Genomic DNA, 19511 nt, shown 5'->3' with positions numbered 1-19511 from the left:
CTTCCATCAGCCCAAGCAAGAGGAAACAAGTGGTTCCTTGTTCCCCAAGCAGCCAAAAGCAAGGCAAAAGTCAGCACTTTGGAAGGAGAGAAGAGTGTAGGTCCAGCACCATGGATAGTGCTCCTGAAGCTGAGACCAAATGTGCAAGTTGTCTCAGCAATGTTCTGGAGCAACTGCCTGAATTTTACAGGTATGTATGTATGTAGTCATTTACTGGAAGCCAAATCCCATGAGTGAGGCTTTCTGGTTAGTTAAAGGGCTGCTGCATTCTTCTTTAGCTGTTGATTCTTCAAATTAATGGGGTTTCTCGCTGTCAGGAACTCTCTCTCCTCTGGGTTTTCTTGATCCCCGAGGAGTCTGGGAACCAACCCAAAGAGTCTGGCAGCAGAGATGTCTCTTCAAGGCTCAGACACGGGGAAGTGGGTTCCAGTGCCCATGGACCCACACAGAACAGGCCAGGGCATGGATCCACATACATCTCCTCAGAGCCGCAGTTGCTGGAGGATTTTGGCTCTGGCAGCACTCAACACAGCATGATTTTGCAACGGCTACCTTATGTCACAAATCCAAACAGTTACTCCGCAGGGCTCAGCACAGGATCTAATGTACAACCTAAAATAAAACAGCGTGTGCTACAGCACTATATCAAAATGCGTACCTGAAGGAATCACAAGAGCTGCTGTGCTTAGATTCTGCTTACGGACTTCCTATTAAGGGCATCTGGTTGGCTGTTGTGAGAACAGGTTGTTGGACCAGATGGGCCTTTGACACAATCTGGGAGGTCTTGGTCTTCTTGTGATGAGAAGTTGTAAGTGATCCATTAGACAATGGAATTAATAGAATCATAGAGTTGGAAGAGACCACAAGGGCCATCCACTCCAACCCCCTGCCAAGCAGGAAACACCATCAAAGCATTCCTGACAAATGACTGTCAAGCCTCTGCTTAAAGACATCCAAAGAAGGAGACTCCACCACACTCCTTGGCAGCAAATTCCACTTCCAAACAGCTCTTACTGTCAGGAAGTTCTTCCTAATGTTTAGGTGGAATCTTATTTCTTGTAGTTTGAATCCATTGCTCCGTGTCTGCTTCTCTGGAGCAGGAGAAAACAACATTCCTCCCTCCTCCATATGACATCCTTTTATATATTTGAACATGGCTATCATATCACCCCTTAACCTTCTCTTCTCCAGGCTAAACATACCCAGCTCCCTAAGCCGTTCTTCATAAGGCATCGTTTCCAGGCCTTTGACCATTTTGGTTGCCCTCCTCTGGACACGATCCAGCTTGTCAGTATCCTTCTTGAACTGTGGTGCCCAGAACTGGACACAGTACTCCAGGTGAGGTCTGACCAGAGCAGAATACAGTGGTACTATTACTTCCCTTGATCTAGATGCTATACTCCTATTGATGCAGCCCAGAATTGCATTGGCTTTTTTAGCTGCTGCATCACACTGCTGACTCATGTCAAGTTTGTGGTCTACCAAGACTCCTAGATCCTTTTCACATGTACTGCTCTCAAGCCAGGTATCTCCCATCCTGTATTTGTGCCTTTTTTTCTTTTTTCTTTTTTGCCCAAGTGTAGTAATTCATGGGAGTTGGTTCAGATTCAGCTGACTCTTACGAATTTACATGTTCAGTGTGGTACATATGAACCAGTGGAGACAATTTGCCACTCCTGCCCACGTGTTTGCACCATGCCAACCTCCATGTCTCCTTCCCTTTGCCCTCCATCTTCTGGTAAGCAGCAGCAATGTGCCCGACCAGTGGTCAGGTGAGTGGTGGTTCCCCCACCATGCTGTCTGCTACTGGCAGCCTCATTTAAATATCTGCTGTGTTATGTGCAGTGCAGGTTACAACAGTCAACAGTCTGATGCAGCAGCTAAAAAGTGTGATGCAGTGTGATGCAGCAGCTAAAAAAGCTTTGATGGTGTTTCCTGCTTGGCAGGGGGTTGGACTGGATGGCCCTTGTGGTCTCTTCCAACTCTATGATTCTATGATTCTATTATTCAAATAGGGGTCGGGGCAGGAATTTGGTTCAGGCTGCATTGAAAGATCAATCTACTTCATTCAAATTTCCTGAAACAATACATGAACCCAAACACAGTCATCTTTCGGAATTTGCACTTCTCCAAATTCTGCAACGCAGTTCTCCAACCAGGTAATGTATACAAAATGCAGGGCTTTTTCCCCAGCCAAAACTCAGTTCCAGCACCTCTCAGGAAGGCACCATTGCCGTTATAAAAGAACAAGGGAGGTGTTCAAGGTGAGTTCCAGCACCTCCTTTTTTTCCTAGAAAAATAGCACTGAAAAAATGTCTATGCTATGTGAACTGTGCATAAGGCTGTTCTGTTAGTGAAAGTCGCCTACAGAAATGCACGATGTGTAAATGTGTAAATGAGGGGAAGCTGCGCAGGAGGTGTGCATATTAAGAAAAAATTGCGCTAAAACGCTGACAATTTTTCATTCGGAAGTTGTTGGTCTTTTTTTAAAAAAAATAAAACAGATATGCAAATGTGGGGAAGTGAAGCTATGGCTGGAAAAACGAGAAATTGAAATGGGCAGATTCTCCCATCACTACTTACAGGTTACACCAACGTCTGCTGAGAAGGAGGAGCATAAAATAGTGGACGTCCTGATATTTCGGAATGCTGTTCCCCAGGTCTGTCACCATTCTATCATAGCACACACAGAAAAACTTGGTAACCTTTACATTAACAGAGAAGAAAAGTAACTTTATGTGGTCCGTTAAGTATAATAATAATAATAATAATAATAATAATAATAATAATAATAATAATTCAGTAGAATTCAAGTTGGATAGCTTTTACTTTAAAATAAAAAAATTCCTTCAGTAGCACCTTAAAGACCAACTAAGTTTTTATTTTGGTATGAGCTTTCGTGTGCATGCACACTTCTTCAGATACGAAAGCTCATACCAAAATAAAAACTTAGTTGGTCTTTAAGGTGCTACTGAAGGAATTTTTTTATTTTACTTCGATCCAGACCAACACGGCTACCTACCTGTAGCTTTTACTTTGCAGTTGGAGGGAAAGTTGCCTCAGCGAAAAAAAAAGTCCCACTTCAGGTGGTATGAGGCTAGTAACTTTTCCCAAGGGAGCTCTGCACATCCGTCTTAATGAATCACAACCCAAATGGGGAAATGATTCCCCCCCCCAGTCTTTACTTAACGACAGCCTCCCAAGCTGTGAATAACAAACAGTTATTCACTAGAATGTCAGCTGTCAAATACTGTCACATATTAAATATCATTGTGTGACAACTTCCAAATGCAGTCAAATATTCACTGTCAATTATCAAATGGATTATCAAGTGTCAATTATCACTTATCAGGTATCAAATATTTTGTGGCTATATGAATGTTAAGAAGGCATTCAGGGACTATTCAATATCATAATTTTTTCCAGGGAAGAATTTATGCGACTCCTAAATCCATGATGCAGTGGACAAATTCTAGGAGGCAAACACTGAGGGCTTTTAACTGAAGTAGCCAGATTGCTCCCTTGAATCTTATTTTAACATCAAAATTTGCAGAGGAGAATCTTGCTACTTCAAAACCCATGGTGCAGTGTGTGACTCCCATGTGGAAGAATCCAGAGCTTTTCATCAAAGTGAGCCTATGGCAATATTTGAAAGGCAAGCAGATTGTTCACAGATCTGTTGCTTGGGGCTAGGTCGGGAAAGTGAGTTTTTTTTAAAAAATGAATTTTGCCTGCAGGCTTCTATCAAACAGGTGGCTTGCAAGTTGAATCTGGATTGGATTGGAAATTTTCAGCAATAGACCAATTTCTATTTATTCTTGTGTTCCTAGCATCATGGAGCTTCTCCAGTCATCTGCCCTCTCCACAAGGCTTGTCTCAGTCATTTCAATTTCAAAGAAGCACGAGACCAAATGAGGCCCCCAAAATTCACCACTCCATTTGCAGGCGCCAAGAATGGGGCTCACTTTCAAAGCTGAATGGTTTTGGCAAAAGAACTTTAAGCTCAGCACACATTTAAACATTTTGGGTTTTTTGTTTAGAAGAATGAACACAGTATTGAGGGGACTAAGCAAATTTCTGCCTGACCACCAGCATATCGTTTTAGAGGCATTGCTTTTCAAGAGGGAGTATTTTGAGGGAGCTTTGGTTTCATGATGGCAGGCAAAGTCCACCGTGAAATGTCTTCTGCATCTCCTGAAGGCGGAAAGTTGGTAGACGGCTGTTTTTAGAGAAAGGTGGCAAAGGATGTGAGGGTGAGAAGCATGTAATACAGTGGTGCCTCAACTTACGAATTTAATCCGTTCCGAAGGCACCTTCGTAAGTCGAAAAATTCGTAAGTCGAAAAATGCCACTGGAAATGCGATTTCCCATAGGAATGCATTGGAAACGGAAAAATTCATAAGTCGAGCAACCCTATCTAAAAATTTGTAAGTCGAAAAATCCCTATCTAAAACCGCCACATTTTTTCCCCGGATGTCGAGTCATTCGTAAGCGCGTGGCCATTACCCCCATTCGTAAGTCGAAAAATTCGGTTGTCGAGTCATTCGTAAGTCGAGGTACCACTGTAAATCCAGTTTGTTCCTGCATTATTATTTTGCAGTAAAGAGAGTGAGAGAGGGATCCAAAAAAAAACCCTAATCAAAAGGCTTTTCAGTCAAATGCAGCAGCTCTAAGACTTACCAGAATGTCATATTTTGCCAACGAATGCAATACGATTCATCTCCATCTACAACTGCTCCAATTTAACAGGAAATCTTTCAGTTACCAGATGAAGAGGTAAACAGATGTCATAGTGAGACTCCAAACAAACATGATAACCTACATACTAATCCCTCGAGCATTGAAAAGCATCCTGTGTTCTCTCAGGCTGCAGCCAAGCATAAGGCCTTAGGTGTCTGGTGATCATTTTCACTATATATTTCAGAGGAAAGCGCCTTCCGTTTTTGTTCTGTGGCTTCTTTTTAAAGGCAGACCTTGGAGATTTCAAGAGGGGCTTACGTTTAGCTGCATGAAGCGAAACTGTCACGTCCCAAGGTTTGAGCAAATGAACACCATACAATTCAAGCACATTTAAAACACATGACTCCCCCAAGGAATCATGGGAACTGAAGGGTTACCCTCACAAACCTACCATTCCCGGCACCCTCAACAAACAAACAAACAAACTATGGTTCCCAGGATTCTTTAGGGGAGAAGCCGTGCTCTTCATAGACTCGTAGAATCTTAGGAGTTGGAAAGGACCAAGGGTCATCTAGTCCAACCCCCTGCAATGCAGGAATCTTCAAATGTGTACTGAATGTGAAATGCACGGGTTGGATCTGACCAGTTCATGAGTATCATCATTAAATGCCATTTGTGCACTTCCCAATTCTGTCTAGTGGACAAGTGACACAAGACAGGATGCTGAGGAAGATGGGCTATTTATTATCTCTGGACCAACTACGGTCATTTACTAAACAGTACCATTTCAGTTTGCTTAAAAGAAGCAGAAGCAGAATTCAGTGCAAAATGTGAAGTCCTGTTAAAATGGCATTGCATTCTGAAATCACTGGCAGAACATTCAAAAACCACTATTAATCTTTTCTTTCCCAAGCTAAACTGAGGAAGCACTTTGACCCTTCCTTGCAGGACTTGGTTTCCACCTGAACCAAATTGGGCAGATTTGAGTTGACCTGGAATTTGGCCAGATTGAGTTGAGACAGCCCTGGGTCACCCCAAGTCCATCTGGAACTACCTGGAGTGAAGCAGGACAGTCAAAAGGAAGGGAAATCTAGCAGAGAGGAGAGGAAGTGTGGAACGAGAGCTATGTTTCCTTCTTGCCTCCTCACACAAGCTTGACTACATGACTGTCCAAGGGCTCCAAATCAATTCAGGGTCAGCCCTAGATCATCTGGGTTGGATCAGGGCAACTCTGAATCAATGGACCGGGCCCTGAATTGGATTGTGGGCCCATCACAACCTTGGCCGCCCTCCTCTGGGACAGAATGGGAGGAGAAGACGAAAAGAGCAAAATCTATTCCTCCCCAATCTCTGGTTCTGATCTCATTGTTTTAGTAGCTACATCTCCCTTGGAAGATAATAATAATAATAATAATAATAATAATAATAATAATAATAATAATATCCCACCCATCTGATTGGATTACTCCAGACACTCTGGGCATCTTCCAACAAAATACAGAGGGGAGGAGAAGAGGAAAAAAATGCATCAAACATTAAAAGCTTCCTGAAATGGGGCTGACTTCAGATGTCTACAAAAAGTCATATAGTTGTTTAACTCTTTGATACCTGACAGAAGGGCGTTCCACAGGGCAGGTGAAACTACTGAGAAGGCCTTTCCTGGTCTCGGCTTCCAGGTACAGTGGTACCTCAACTTACGAATGACTTGACCTGCGAATGTTTCGAGTTACGAACAGAGTTCTGTCCGCCATTTTGGATGCGGTTCAGATAGGATTTTTTCAACTTACGAATTTTTAGATAGGGTTTTTTTGACTTACGAATTTTTAGATAGGATTTTTTTGACTTACGAATTTTTTTTAAAAAAATTCCCCATTGGCTTCGACTTACGAATTTTTCGACTTACGAAGGTCCATTCGGAACGGATTAAATTCGTAAGTCAAGGTACCACTGTATTTTAAAGGGAACAAGCAGCTATTTAGAAGTCTGCAAAGAATGGTGATTTAGACTTTTACCCAGAATCCCACAGCTGTTTGACCTAAGTGAGGCCCTCCCAGTTCAGCGCAAATTTATCTCTTGTTATCCATAGCTGTGTGCACCTCCCCACATTTATGGTGTTGTGGTTGTACTATAAGCCCAGCTCTCCCTTTCCTGGAACCAAACACTATGAAGACACAATTTTGGAGGAAAAAGCAGAATGAAGATATTTGGCGGGGGGGGGTCGTTGATGGTGTCTCTCTCTGTGTGTGTTTTGCCCATCCTTTATTCACTATCTGCCTTTTCCTCACCCCGCCTGCCTCTCATTGTTATATCGAACGATGGAGGCACGCTTGGGTTCATAAGAGTACCTAAAGTGTGATTGTAAGACTCCGAAGCAATGGTTTTACACTGTATAATCTATCAAAGGTGTCAAATTTACAAAATGCAGATTTTTCTGTCACATTTCGGCATTCTAAGCACTGTGTCTTTCCGCCGAGGTGCTGACTGGTGTTTTAATGAGGCCCTTTGGTGGCTGTAAAAAAATATGAGGCATTGGGAGGACGGCCCGGGTTACCCTTCGTATTGTCTATTTGTCTTACAAATTTCACACTAACTACCAATTACATTGTCATAAAACTTTGGGCTTCTACATGCTGGATACCATGTAGCGTGAGTATATATATATATATATATATATATATATATATATATATATATATGCGTGCATTAACCTCTTCCATTTTATAGAAGTAACTATAGCCATTGATGCAAGTAACATATCTAATGAAGCTAATAATGAGACACTTTAAAAGTAGCCTTGTTACTGGAATAATGGGCGTGCAGTTCAGTTAAAGGCTAAGGTCCATTATGGCACGCTTTGCTTCCTGGTGTCGTGTGGTCCCCTGATCTGAAAAGATGCTGACGAACCCTTTCGAGTTCAGAGGGGGCATTAATCTCGCAACCTTCTCCTTGTCGTGCTTAATGGGACATCTTACCTGGGTGAAATGAACCTGACGCAGCCCAGGTAAACATAATTTAATAAGGAGCAGAGTCAAGAAATATCAGGGGTCCAATGTTAACAGGGAGGGAGACGCTACTTGCCATTTGCGATTGATGTAGCGAGAGGAGGCGTTTGGGGGGGGGTAGCGGGAAGTAATTAATGCACGAGGCTGGGAAAATAAGCAACACAAACAAGTGGGGAGGACGCGGGGAACTGTCGGAGAGCAGTTGCTTGCGACCGAGTTGCTGATTTTGCTCATTTGCGGAGCTGGAAGAGGCAGCCACCAAGATGGGAGCTGGAGCACGTGGTTCGGAAGCAGCGCCTGGGATGATATTTGAAAAGCAAGCATGAATGTCAGTGGGTAGCTTCGCATTCTCCTTTGGCTCTCATCAATCATGAATCTAATGAGCTACCTAAATTTATGTCGTAGGCTGAAATAGGTTTGAAATACTACCAGGCGACGCGGCTGGGTGGGTGGGGAAGAGCATCTATCTAAGAACGTGTCAGAAGATAAGATCAGGCCAAAGGCCTACCTAGTCCAGTGGCCAAATTGGGAAGCCCACAAGCAAGACCTGAGTGCAAACATCCCTCATTCCAATTGTGATTCCAGCAGTTGGTATTCAGACAGACTCACTTTGCATGCCAGGGTGAACATGCCAGTCACATCTCCTTCCTCAAAGGGAGCAAACATTCAAGAAGGAAAGACTGTAACTTAGTGGTACAGCATTTGCATTGCACGCAGAAGGTCCCAGGTTCAATTCCCAACATCTCTACACAGGGCTGGGAGAGAGCTGCTGCCAGCCAGTGTAGACAGTATTGAGCTAACTAGACTAAATATGGAGAACATAAACTGAGCAAAGGATATTGCTGCTTACAGCTGTTACATAATGATTAGGGGAATTCAACTGGAAGTGAGAGCTGGACCATAAAGAAGGCTGATCGCCGAAGAATTGATGCCTTTGAATTATGGTGCTGGAGGAGACTCTTGAGAGTCCCGTGGACTGCAAGAAGATCAAACCTATCCATTCTGAAGGAAATCAGCCCTGAGTGCTCACTGGAAGGACAGATCCTCAAGCCACCTCATGAGAAAAGAAGACTCCCTGGAAAAGAGCCTGATGTTGGGAAAGATGGAGGGCACTAGGAGAAGGGGATGACAGAGGACGAGATGGTTGGACAATGTTCTCAAAGCTACCAACATGAGTCTGACCAAACTGTGGGAGGCAGTGGGAAGACAGGAGTGCCTGGCCCATAGGGTCACAAAGAGTTGGACACGACTAAATGACTAAACAACAACAACAACAACAACAACAACATACCATTATGTATACATTTCATTCATATGGGCAATCTAAGCACTGTGTCTTTCTGGGTTTCCCCAGTTGTTGTTGGACTGCAACTCACATCATCCCTAGCCAGCAGGACCAGTGGAATTCTGCTTGCCCAACAGTGCTTGCTCTTCCCATCCTTCTCCCTACAACCCCCAAATTCTGCTCCAGAGGGTTTCCCAATCCTCTGGTGCAAATGTGCACAATGATGGTGGGACTTCAAGGGGGAGGAGAGGAAGGAGAAGCTCCACGGACGTCTGTTGTGTGAGCAAAAAACAGCAACATAGGATGCAACCCCTTCTCACAAATATAATTCATTTCCTGCCTACATTAATTTACAGCCATTTTGTGCACTGTTATACCGAGTGGGAGTTACGTATGTGTCATGGGAAGGGGGCCTTTTCTGTGGTAGCACCCCAACTGTGAAAGATTTGTTTGTGCAACAGGACTTCCCCACCTCCACATTTGCACCGCCTATAGTTGACCGGAGAGGAGGGTTGGGAGAACATCTGGAACAGTGAGAAGAAGTAGCAGAAGTGGGTGTTGCTCCATCTTACAGGCAAGCCAAAATGTCTGCCCTGACAGAACCATTACCTTTGAGGAATGTTGAGTTCCTGTCTGTGGCTTTTACTTATTGTTTTATCTTCTGGTTTTATTACTGAAATTACAGTCAAACCTCAGTTGTCGAACGTAATCTGTTCCAGAAGCCCGTTCAGCTTCCAAAATGTTCAACCACTGAGGTGCAGCTTCTGATTGGTTGCAGGAGCTTCCTGCACTCAAACAGAAGCTGCGTCGGATGTTCAGTTTCTGAAAAACATTTGAAAAACGGAGCATTTAGTTCTGGGTTTTTGCCGTTTGGGAGCCTAAACGTTCCAAAATGGAGCCATTCAAGAACCAAGCTTTGACTGTATTGTTTTAAATGATTTTTTGTACCTTAGCCCAAGATGAATATGTTATGGTGTGGGCTATACATATATATTTGTATCATAAATAAAACAAAAAAAACCACAAAATAAATAAATATTGGTGGTTTATTAATGTTGTTTAAGGTTTGTAGAAATTGTACTCTATGCTATCTATCATCTATCTGTCTGTCTGTCTATCTATCTATCTATCTATCTATCTATCTATCTATCTTCTATCTATCTATCTAATTATTGAACCAGTAATTTTACATTGTGATTATGCAAAGTGATTGGAGAATTTTTACTAAGAAAGGTGGCCTATAAATATTTTAAAATAAGAGAAATAAAAATAAAAGAAAGGGATCTTCCATTGTTCACCACTGTGAGGATGCCCTGGGGCTGTTTCACTGGAGGGTTGTAAAGAGAGATACTTGTGTGAGCTCTTTTTTAAAAAGAAAAAGAAAAAAGGTCATGCAAGTTTTCAGTACAGCTGTGCTTCAACATGGACAACCCTCTGCTACATTTATAGATTTTTTAAGAACTGAAAGTTCACAAGAGCCATATCCATCTATCACCTTCTATCATCTATCCTCTATCATTTATCTGTCACCTATCTACGTATCTAATCTACTCCCATGTTTTTCTCCTACCCTTATTCCCAGGGGCTCAGGAAAACATACATCGTTCTCTCTCCTCCTCACAACAACCCAGTGAGGTAGGGTAGGCTGAAAGGATTTGGACCCAGCATTTTCCGGATCTAATCTAAGACCACAATGCACCACGACACTAATTTAATTAGTTTTTGTTCTTGTTCTTGTTTTGTTTTTTTTTACAGAAAATGCTGGAACAAATGAATGCAATACACAACAATGACTTTATTTTGGAGCAGTCATTGTAGTAAGATACGGTGTGAAACATCATTTGGTTTGCAAGTTAATTATTTGATGTCAAAGTTCAGTCAAAGGACTGGAAGAAGGAGAAGGAGAAGGAGAAGGAGAAGCTTTAGATATACAGTAGACCAGATATAGTTCTCGGCTCTGGAAAACCTTCTGGGTTTACAGTGGCCTCAAAGTTACAGAAATTAGCCACCCTTAAGGTAAAGGGCTGAATCTATAGGACTTCCCGTTTATGTCAATGGGATGTAAGTCAGGACTAACTTATCTCATTGAAACAAAAAATAAAAAAATTCCTTCCAGTAGCACCTTAGAGACCAACTAAGTTTGTTGTAACTTTTATATGCCTGTTGTCTTTGTCCATGGAGTTTTCTTGGCAGGGATACTGGAGTGGCTTGCCAGTTCCTTCTCCAGGTGGATCACATTTAGTCAAAACTCTCCACTATGACCTGTCCATCTTGGGTGGCCCTGCACAGCATAGCTCATAGCTTCTCTGAGTTATTCAAGCCCCTCGCCACGACAAGGCATTGATCCATGAAGGGACAGCGTTCTCGAAGCTACGAACATGAGTTTGACCAAACTGTGGGAGGCAGTGGAAGACAGGGGTGCCTGGTCCATGGGGTCACAAAGAGTTGGACATGACTAAACGACTAAACAACAACAACAGCAAGTTTGTTATAGGTATGAGCTTCAGATACACTGAAACAGAAGTCACCATTGGTTTGAATGAGAAGTACATTCAGGGGAGACATCCATTTTCAAATACACAGTTGTGACTCCCCTTTGCTTGACCACTCCATGCACTTAATCCTTTGGGGACATGTGTCTCTCATTCAGTCATGATGTAAGCCCAAGAGCCATGTGGGTTGCCTGACATGACTTTTGCCCTCGGGCAAGGGTATTGGTTAGGATTTGGTGTGTAAATACATAACACATCATATATAATGAAAAGGGTTTGTTTTTAATGTGCACTCCCCCCAACACAACACATCAGGGCATTGTCTACACAAATAATGGCTTATTTTAAGCCATTAAAGCAAAACAATATAAATCTCCATGCAGGTGTCTCTTGTGGCGTGAGTCTTGAAAGTTGTAATGCAAACAAAATCTAATTTTAGCATCTCTGCCGAGCATGGAGTAAATTTACTGATCACTGATGCATTGAGCAAAGGGAGGCCACAATCAGCAGGAGCTTTCAGCGAGATTATCCTATTAAAGCAGGAAGCCTTCGTGCGGCTGTTAAGGAAGTCATCGGAAACAGGTGATGGGAATGGGGGCTTGGATGGAGACAGTAGGCTGACTGTACACGCTAAATTGTTGTTTTCTGCTCAACTAAGCAGCAGAGAATTGATATGTTCGCAATGAAGTGCAATGACAATTAAATTGTAACTGACCTACATGTTACCGTCATTATGCTTCCTCTTTTTTTTACGGCTTTCCCTCTTATTTAATCACACAGTATGGGGTTTTTATTAGGCTGGGATGTTAAAATCTTCATCCATTTAGCCATAAATGTTTGACTGGAGATCTATCAGACTTCTCCGGCACTATACAAACAAAACCATTTTGCTGAATCATTGTTGACTTGTTTGTGGCACAGTTTAATGAGTGCAATAACTTACACAACTACCCGGTTAACATTTCGGCGCCCAGGAAGGGGATCTGCTAGCGTGCAGCAAGCTACTGTATCCATTTCCTATTCACATCACTCCCCTTTGCAGTAAATTTCGCACACTGATATGTCGTATGGACTGTTGTTGTATTAGGCAGCCTCGACAAAATCTTCCATATTTAGCGTGTGAGGCTTAAAAAAAAAACATTATTAAACGTTTGCAACATAGATTTCATGTTTCTAGACTTCACCAATCTATCTGAAGGGGAAATTGTGCGTACAGACAGAAAATGATGTCTTGGGCAAAGGATGACTCTTGCTATATTTTCAGCCATGTAGCCATTTGTCCCATTATTGGTATGACTAGAAGGTATCCAGCCCTTTTGAGAGTCAGGGTGGCTTAGAATATTGAACAGAGATGGGTAGTCTGGCTTCAGATGTTGCTGGACCACAGCTCCCGTAATTCCTGGCCATTGGCCTTGTTGGCTGTGACTGACAGGAGCTGGAATCCAACAAGTTGCAGGGGTCCACAGGTTCTCCATCCTTGGTACAGATTGTTGGACTGGAGCAGGATCAAATCTACAATCAGCTAGGAAGCTCATCGGATGAAGTTGGGTCAGACACTATTTAACCTTGTTGTTGTCGTTTAGTCATTTAGTCGTGTCCGACTCTTCGTGACCCCATGGACCATAGCACGCCAGGCACTCCTGTCTTCCACTGCCTCCCGCAGCTTGGTCAAACTCATATAATAATAATAAAGTTCATTACCTTAGCGTTGTTCTTCCATAACAACAGTTTCCCTTACCGCCTGGTTCCTGGTTGCTCTGCAATGCCCTCTGGTGTCACATTTTAATAACACATTATTAACCTTCTAAGCTAAAGGTGATGTGACCCTTGTGTTTTGAAAATCTTTCCTTAGCCCTTTCTCAATGTTATAAACCAGGAGGGTAGATCCGCCCTGTTTTTCAGAATCCACTGTGAACACTGCTAAGTTGAATAGAGCATTGAAGTGCTTCTTCTCTGCTTGAAAGAAAGAGAGCAAAAGTGCAAGAGAAGGGGAAAGGTGAAATCCCTTATAGGAGCTGCAAGGCATGGCCTGATTGAGATACAGAAGGCTGAAAGTGCTGTGCTCTGGAAAGAGAGGAAAATACAGTTGTTTGGAAGTTAGAAGAAGAGACTGTAAGCACATGCTTGGAGAAGCATGTGACTGTAAAGATTATGTTTCGAATCATCTATAAGTTTCTGTAAGTAAAGTTTTTGGATGTTAAAGGCTGGACGTTCGTTCAATTTCCAAAGAAGGGTGTCAGTCAGATTCGAGATTCGAGCTTCTTGAATCAGTCAGATTTGAGCTTCTTAGCTGTGGTTTTGCTACCCTTCCTTCAACAGTTTACTGAATTTTTGTGGGGATAAAAAGGGGACAACTCCTGTATACTTCCCTAAGTTTTATTCTGTGAACTGCCCCGAGAACCCCAGGTATAGGGTAGTATATAAATTCAATTATTAATAAATAATAATAATAATAATAATAATAATAATAATAATAATAATAAGTCCTGAGAAGGAAGGAAGGGATGCAAGAGGAATTAAGAAGTAAGAATACCTTTGTTTTGCACCACCGTTGCTTGTGAATAAGAGCAAGTAGCTGGGTGCATCGACACATGTACTGGTGGGTGGGTGTCAGAAGGCAGCCTTGAAAGCTTCACGATCTCTCCACCCACAGCTACAACAAGCTGCCTTGGTAGCAGGAACAATTCACTGTGAGCCATCTGCTGCTTAGAACTGCCTTAGGATTTCACTGCCACCTTGGTCTATCAAATGATTGATGGAAGAAAAGACAGGAAATACCAGAAGGTCCGAGGTTGGGCTGGGGTGGGACGTGGGACATGGGACCATAGCTCCATGACGGCGCCTCCTTCGTGTGCAGAAGGTTCTAGCCTCAATCCCTGACATTTCCTATTAAAAGGATAGCGTGCTTGGCAATAGGAAATAAATTCTGCCTAAACCCCAGACAGCCACTAACAGCCAGTATCAGGGCCGTCTTAAGCATGCCTGGCGCCTTGGCGCGACAGATTCCTCCGGCGCCCCCCCCACCCTGTTTCCCGGCATGGCGGGTGGGCATGGTGTGGCGGGCGGGTGCGGCATGGCTGCCACCTGGAGGGCTGGCGCCCTGCGCCATCCTGCCTGGCCACCCCCTGTTGCGATGCCCCTGCGCGTGGCAGAGGCGGCCCCAGGCCCGTGCGCCTCCGGAGAGCGGCCTGAACAGCTGAGAGGCGTGCCTAGGGCTGCATCCGGCGTGCCTGGGGCGGCCTCCGCCGCGCCTCTCAGCAGGCGCAGTGGGCGCAGCGGCACCCCTGGTGGCCTGGCGCCCTGGTGCCCCATGCCACCGGACCCGGGCCTAGAGGCGGCCCTGGTCAGTATGGACAAGAGTAGACATGATTGGCAAAGTCTGACCTGACATACACCTCTGATAGCTTCCTCTGCTCCTCACCACTAGGAATGGGAGGAAAATTCAGTTCACTTCACATTTAAAAGGGAACCAACCTAATCCACACTTTCTGAGACAAGAAGCAAATGGAAACAGTCACCTCTTGAAATTTGCGTTTTTGGGAATTTGTATGTAAGAAATTTAACAAGGCTGTCCTTCAGCCGAGGAACACGCCCTAAGTATAGCTATTCGGGTGGCGTACATAAAAACTCATATATATATTTAGTGAAAATGACATGAAAATGGAGAAACTTGCTTTGCAAAAATGGTGTGCATTAGGCAAAGTTGCATACAATAATGTGGACCTTTGGATAAATTTGCCTTAAAATGCTGGTGATGTTTCTTGAGCATTGGGGAAAAAAAAGATCACAAACTAAGGAGAAACTGAGAGAAACTGGAATTGACAGATTTTCCCATCCCTACCCACTTCTGCCCCTTGAATGCACCTCAGGCTGAAGTCATAGAGTCAAAGAGTTGGAAGAGACCACAAGGACCATCCAGTCCAACCCCCTGCCAAGCAGGAAACACCATCAAAGCATTCCTGACATATGCCTTTCAAGCCTCTGCTTAAAGACCTCCAAAGAAGGAGACTCCACCACACTTCTTGGCAGCAAATTCCACTGTCGAACAGCTCTTACTGTCAGGAAGTTCTTCCTAATGTTTAGGCGGAATCTTCTTTCTTGTAGCTTGAATCCATTGCTCTGTGTCCGCTTCTCTGGAGCAGCAGAAAACAACCTTTCTCCCTCCTCTATATGACATCCTTTAATATATTTGAACATGGCTATCATATCACCCCTTAAGTAGATGCTTAGAAGGGCTGTATGTGAAAAGAATGTATGCTGTGTTGCAATAGAACAAGGGAATTGAACCTGTGCCCCTTTGGATGATGTTGGACTCAAGTTCCCATCAGCCCCAGCCAGCATATCCAATGGTCAGGGATGGTGGGAATTGTAGTTCAGCAACATCTAGAAGCCCACAGTGTTTGGCTAGAATGTGCAGCTCTGCTCCCTGTGATTATGTTGATTTGAATATGTGAGTTGTTTTCTGAAGTGGACTCAAAAAACACCATGTGTGCCAGAAGTCTATGGGCACAGGGCCCGGGTGGTGCTGTGGTCTAAACCACTGAGCCTCTTGGGCTTGCCAATCAGAAGGTCGGCGGTTCAAATCCCCTGGAAGGGATGAGCTCCTGTTGCTCTGTCCCAGCTCCTGACAACCTAGCAGTTTGAAAGCACATCAGTGCAAGTAGATAAAGAGGTACCACTGTGGTAGGAAGGTAAACAGCGTTTCCATGCACTCTGGCACTTGTCATGGTGTCCTGCTGCACCAGAAGCGGTTTAGTCATGCTGACCACATGACCCGGAAAGCTGTCTGTGGACAAACACCAGCTCCCTCAGCCTGTAAGCGAGATGAGTGCTGCAACCCCATAGTCGCCTTTGACTGGACTTAAACATCCAGGGGTCCTTTACCTTTAACCTTACTTATGGGCACAGGATTATAGCCCTCTTACCACAAAGATCTTTGGGGGATCTTTGTAACTCTTACAGTTACCAAGATCTCCCAAAGTTGCAACCTTATTTTTTTTTCCCCTAATGAAATTGGAGCCGATTCTTTCCAGGCCTGACATCCCGCAACCTCTGAGATTACAACCTTTCCCATGTCACTTCCAAACAGCAATTTATTTATATAGCTTTGCTTCATTAAAATGCAAACATCTGCTCCCGGAATAAAAGAGTACACAGATTTCAATAGCTCGGAAATCTTTAGATCTGCAGGTGAAAAGACAAAGGGAGAGCCCTGGTATAAGAGTCACCGCAGAACAACCAGAACGGTTGCAAGGAATTGGAATAATCAAGCTTTTAATTCCTGACTTCTTCGTACACTCGCCGGCTGCCCTTGAACACAGGTGACTTTTTCCGTTTGATACACTGGAAGGTGAAGATGATAATGTCTTTTCATTCCAAGGAGAAATTAATTCATGATCATCAGTCATTCAGATGCCATGGCAATAGGCAACAGGAAAAAGAATAAGTAAACTAGAAACAAAAGCACATGGCTAAGGCCACAACAAGATGGTAGGGTGCATGTGGAAAAAAGAATGAATTGTTTTATTGACGGAGGGGCCAGCACATAAGTCGTAGACACCAGAAGATCCATTAGGGGTACTCAATCAGAAAAGGCCACCTGGAAGGACGAAGGCTCTTTTTAAAAACAATATGCACAGTCCAAATTTCTCTGCATTCAATATAGCCACGCAAACGCACCTTACATTGCTAAACAGAGGCATCCATTGTCCACAGAAATAATGGAAGAAAACTCTCTGGATTTGAGATACAGTGGTACCTCAGTTTATGAACACAATTGCTTCCGGAAGTCTGTTCATAAACTGAAGCGTTCATAAACTGAAGCGAACTTTCCCATTGAAAGTAATGGAAAGTGGATTAATCCGTTCCAGACGGGTCCACAGAGTACTTAAACTGAAATGTTCATAAACTGAAGCATGGGTGTAATTGGTTCTGTAAGTCTGTTCATAAACTGAAGCGTTCATAAACTGAAGCGAACTTTCCCATTGAAAGTAATGGAAAATGAATTAATCCGTTCTAAATGGGTCCGCGGCATTCGTAAACCGAAAATTCATAAACCGAGGTGTTCATAAACCGAGGTTCCACTGTACAGAGCATACTGATGTTTTCGAGCTGGTGGGATGAGGAAATAAGCTTTTTATGATCCAAGTCGAAATCAATTTGAATATTATATAATAATAATAATTTATTATTTATACCCCACCCATCTGGCTGGGTTTCCCAAGCCACTCTGGGTGGCTTTCAACAGAGAAATAAAATAAAATAATCTATTAAACATTAAAGGCCTCCCTAAACAGGGCTGCCTTCAGGTGTCTTCTAAAAATCTGGTAGCTGTTTTTCTCTTTGACATCTGATGGGAGGGCGTTCCACAGGGCGGGCGCCACCACCGAGAAGGCCCTCTGCCTGGTTTCCTGCAACTTGGTTTCTCGCAACGAGGGAACCACCAGAAGGCCCTCGGTACTGGCTCGCCCACTAAGTTTCACCCATTCTCAACTGTCTGCCCTTTTGCTTTTCTAGAAAAATTACATTCAAGCAGATGAGAGGGAGAGGGAGTAAGGACAGGCTGGTCATTGCGTCTTCAGGTGGCCTCCAAGCCTAACCAGCAAGAAGTTTCCATCGTTAAAGTCCCTGAAAATTGTAGTTTACTGGGGATTTTGGGTCCTCAGTAAAAGCCCAGAAGTTCAAGGACGCTACAATTCATTCCCAGATATTTTTGTGTGTGCAGGGAATGCCCTTATGAAGGAGGAACAGCCTCAGGAGAGCCCCCATGACCTGGAGATCTGCAGTCTGTCTGCAAATCGAAGTCCCCCATCTTTGCCTTGGGGCCTAATGGTGGCCAGAGACAGGGAACCTTGTAGCCAACCTTCTATAAGCCGCATGCCCAAGGTATGGGAGGTGGCGCACACAAAAGTGGGAAGAGTGACTTTTCTTTTGTATAGTAGGCTACATTTCATACACACAAATGCCAGACGTATCTTCCAAAGATGCAGACGCACCTCTCCATTCAGGCAGGAAATCACCGTTGTCACAGCAGAAGGATGGGCTCCTGCCCAGGCAAAAGCACTCACAGAAGTCAGGGGAAATGTCTGAGAGGGTCCCAAGAGTTGGATAAAAAGGGTCTGGGGGGTCAGCAATCGGCCCACAGGCCAGAAAATCCCTCACCCCTGCTATATCCAGAGGCGCACCTCTTCCTTTGCAGCCTTCTCACAGCCCTCTGCTTGAAGGTGACCTCTTGGCTCTCTTTGAACCACTATCCAGTTCAAAGAGAAAGAACTCTAACAAGGGACAGGAGGAATCCATCTGCTGATGGGCCTCTGGACGGAAGACTGAGCAGAAAAAAGGGGGGGATGCCATCACAGTCTTCCTCACTATGGCACAATGTGTATTTCTCTTTACATCACAGTCATTATTTCCAAATGTGCATCCATGCATGCTTTATTAGCATGTGCAAATTTTATGCAAATCTGCCCCCCCCATCTTCTGTTTCAGCGACGTGTTTTATCTTCCTAGCGATCCTTGCAAGTCAATGGAAGGAGGTTCCCTTTATTTCATTCTGTTGGTACAGAATATGAAAACAGTGTTAACATAAGGCAGAGGGGGATACATTGCTCCCCCCCTCCACCCATGATGCAGGGTGGAGCACAGAACTCATTCTTTGACTCTCGGGCAGGAATATTACAGTATTATTTGGGGGGGGGAGGGTATCATCCTTGGTGGTTGCTAACCAGGAGCCTGAAAGCTACAGGCAAGGCCTTTGGAGCTCAGAATAACTAAGTGATTGTAAAGTCAGATCAATGAATCATCCAACTTTCGTGCGCAAGTAGAAGTCTCTTAAAATACATATATATTTCCTTAAAGATATTCAGTGTGTTGCTTGGAAGAGTAATAAGCCAGCAGGGTCATATACATGAAAGTGACATTTATAGACCTCTTCCAAACATCTTAAGTACTTCACAAACTCAGCTCACTAGAATAAAAATCAGCCTCTTCGTGTGTTACTCAGTAGTTAAGATGAGTGACTGTGCTGGTGGATTCTTTTTAAAAAATAACCAT

Source organism: Zootoca vivipara, chromosome 3 (assembly GCF_965207765.1).
Source record: "Zootoca vivipara chromosome 3, rZooViv2.hap1.1, whole genome shotgun sequence".
Lineage (NCBI taxonomy): Eukaryota > Metazoa > Chordata > Lepidosauria > Squamata > Lacertidae > Zootoca > Zootoca vivipara.
This window is presented reverse-complemented; position numbering follows the sequence as displayed.